Consider the following 3,747-nt stretch of genomic DNA (forward strand, 5'->3'; position numbering starts at 1 on the left):
GTGATTTATACACTCCTCTTTTTTTAAAACATCTTCTCCATAGATGTTGAGGGTCTTTTAAATGAGTGAACACCTTTGAATCTCCATCGCTCACTAATGTTGTGTAGCGAAATTTGTAGCTTAGTGAGCGTTTCCAAAGAATTTTCAGCGGCGGCGACTTCCATACCTGGAGAGGATCCTTCATAATTCTTATCGCAATCTATAGCATGGCCTGCATACCAAATGTCAAACTCTGGGCTTCCTCTCCCCCAAATCATGTTCTGCTGAGGCACAGTTGCGACAAAATTTCGAGAGAACGCAATAGTCAATTACTAGTCCCGTATCTATATGAATAATAGAGCCTACTCCATAGTTTTGACGTAAACCCCCTTTTGTGCCACGATCCATCGAAACTGACCGCTAAGTCTATGGCACTATTAGCTTCTAAGGCGCTGTTTTCTTTTTGACAATGTTCACGCACACGTGCTCGTGCTTTTGAAAGACTAGCAATACCGGCCATTTTTGTGGATTTGTTTACGCTTTTCATACACTTGCTACAATATCCCCTTGCTCATAATGTTCATGTTCATTACTAAAGCAAACTGCTCTATAGCGCATATCCCTTGCTTATAGTACTAAAAGCTTTAGCAACTCTTTTGTTTATGTCGTACTCAGTTTCGGATTCTATTTGCCTTGAACTAGACATGGACATTATGTTTCCGGGCACACAATCACTACATTCCACAGAAAGCTGAGCGTTAAACCCTACTCTATTTGTAATAGATAGCTTCAGGCTTGACCTAAAACAATCGGGGCATAACAAATTTGTCACCAAATTGCTCAGAACACTTTGTCCACGAACAAATATTCAGGCGCAGCGTCTAAATCTTGTAGGCCTACCTGGATGTCACTGTCTACAAAGTCCTTTTTTCTGACGTTCGTGAACAAATCATCTATATTCATTGGTTCTGGTACATTAGGTTGAGTAGACATACTTGGTCAAGGTATTAGACTTATTTGCTCTATGTTAGGAATAGGCTCAGGCATATTTGGACTGCCTATTGAACTAGTGCCACTTAGAATATCCCCACTCAGGATTTCATTTTTTGATTCTAGATTTTTTGTCCCAAATTCCCATCTCTTTTGAATAGCTAACCTAGCTCTATCTTGTTTCACTTTTGAACTATTTTCATTCGAGGCATTTTCCAGCTGAACTAGCCTAGTTTGGCTACTCTACAATACTTACTAACCAATACACGAAACCAACACTTACTAGAACGAATGAAACTAAATAAGCAATAAATAAAACTGAATAATCACTAAATGTTATTGCAATACACAGATCACTGTAATGTTGTTTATGAGAACTAATAACAAACTGTTTTGTAAATACAATCAGATGGTAGTATGAATCACTTGTTGATCTTGCAGAAGACACATCACAACTGTCTGCAGGCAGACTTGCAGAAATCATATCCCAAAGATTCTATTAGTATAAATAATTTACAAAAGAATTATAGAATACATACTATAAGTCATGTACTCACCATAAATGCATGTTATCTAATAAATTGGGAGTTGCCTTCGCGAGACACTAAGGTAACGCTCAAAGTGGCAAAATTTAGCGGTGTAGTGCCGCACTAATTATTTTTTTATGAGTAGAAAAAAAAATGTTTTTGGTCATGTATTATACATCATCGTGTTCGTAAAAACACGGAGAATAAGAAAAAAATAAATTTATAAAATGTCAAAAAAAAAAATTTGATTTTTAGTGTTTTTGCCGTGAACTCCCCCCTTAAATATATTTAACATATACTGCTGACGGGTTTGCAGCGGAAATAAAAAGGTTAATACGTATGTTGTAATGATTTATAACAAATTATCACGTTTAATAGTAAAATTTCACAGATAGTGGTAATTATAATTAACAGCTTTTAGTATGTTTGATTGAGAAGTAAGTGAAAAGTTATGGTGAGTGCCAGCTATGTCCCCATTATAAACTATATTCCTGTACGGATATACAGCTGCTCTCGTGTGTAACTACTGTACGAGCAAACATGGAAAATAAGATGATTTCTGAACCTTATTGCCATTGATAACCTTGATGATGTCATTTACTCGTCTTGGTGCAAGAAATCTTTGGTAAGAGAGATTTTGAAGATAGTATCTATATCCACATTCATTTTTACTATTGAAGATATTTTACTTTAAAATATTCGTAATAAAGTCCTGTGCATTACCTCAGCTTATTCTCTGCGTTTCAGTTACACTATGAAAAAGTTCATCCTGGTTTAAGCTGGTCTAAGTACGCGTATTTGAATACTTTAATCATCAGAATATTTTTATGGATGAATCCATTCTGCATCAGTTTGGAGATGAAAATATCGGAAACTGTAATTATTGCAAAAAGGAAATACCCAGAAGATGAGGAGAGAAATTATAGCCCGAAGAGGAAGAACCCAGAGGATGAAAGGAGGAATTATGGCAAAAAGGAAGAACCCAGAGGAAGAGGAGAGGCAAATCAAACAATCCATTGAATATAAGATGTAAATTATGGAAGTTTATATAATCCTTACCAAGCGAAAGTCTAAAAATGCGTAAGAAAGTTTCTCGCTAATAAAATTAGGTTTAACAAGAGAAAACATAAATATTTCAAAACATGTACCTGTAATTACCTATACATGTTAGTATTTAATTTTCTGTATGAAATTAGTTATTTTTCGTTTACAGGTACATAAGCATACATTATAGAGACAGATTTCAGAGATAGTATGTGACAGAATATACTGTGATAACTTAGTGGAAGATATGCTAAACAATGTGCTTCAACATTCTTGACGCACAACAAGAACAGAATAACATTCAGACGGTAACGTGGCATGAAATGTTAAGAGCAGAAAGGTATTCGCCCTTTGTAACATTTCTTACGTTAAACTCAGAGGGACGTTGGTATAAAGAAGGAAGCATTCCTGAACGTCAACTTTAACAAAGCGTAACCCTTCACAGAGTCACTGCTTGTGTATTTAACTGAGAAACGCAAATCTACTCTGAACATCGTTTTTATATTCTATATTAACTTATTTCTTACCGTAATACAACCAAAATGCCTCATTTTATGTGACTTTTTAATATGAAACCTACTATAAATCAGCAATAATATGCTTAGGAACTGCCCTTACTTAATCCTTACTTGAGCATTTCAGTCAGAAGGGGTTGCATTTTGCCTTAAAGTTAATATTTGCCGTTTGTATCTTTAGACATAGTAAAAAAGAGCCCGAGTAGCAAAGTTGTAAATTTTGTAAGTTTTATTTCTATCCGTCTTCTTGAATATTTGTGCAGTTTCTGTTCCAAATAGTTTTGACGGCTATTTTCCAGTTTCTATAACATTAATATACAAGTTACAATAGTTAACGTTACAGGTATTGTTTCAATATGAACTGATACGATGACTTTGTATAATTTCATTTATAGTGTATCGATGATATTGTTCACATTGTCAGGCGTTACCTAAATGACAATTGTGATACAAAAAGAGAATCTATTGACATAAATAGTCTACATTATTTGTACATTGTACAGCGTACTGCAGAAGTTATATTTGCCTGTCAGTATTAATACTAGTTAGATTTTCTTGTTGACTTTAGAATTTAAAGTAAAAAATATTAACTAAACGATGAAACCGTCTTAAATGATTACTACTTTGTAATCGTAATAATAGTCATAAATTAATAATGGTTTAATGAAGAAATCAGAACTGCAAAATACAAT

This window comes from Homalodisca vitripennis, chromosome 1, assembly GCF_021130785.1.
Source record: "Homalodisca vitripennis isolate AUS2020 chromosome 1, UT_GWSS_2.1, whole genome shotgun sequence".
Taxonomy (NCBI): domain Eukaryota; kingdom Metazoa; phylum Arthropoda; class Insecta; order Hemiptera; family Cicadellidae; genus Homalodisca; species Homalodisca vitripennis.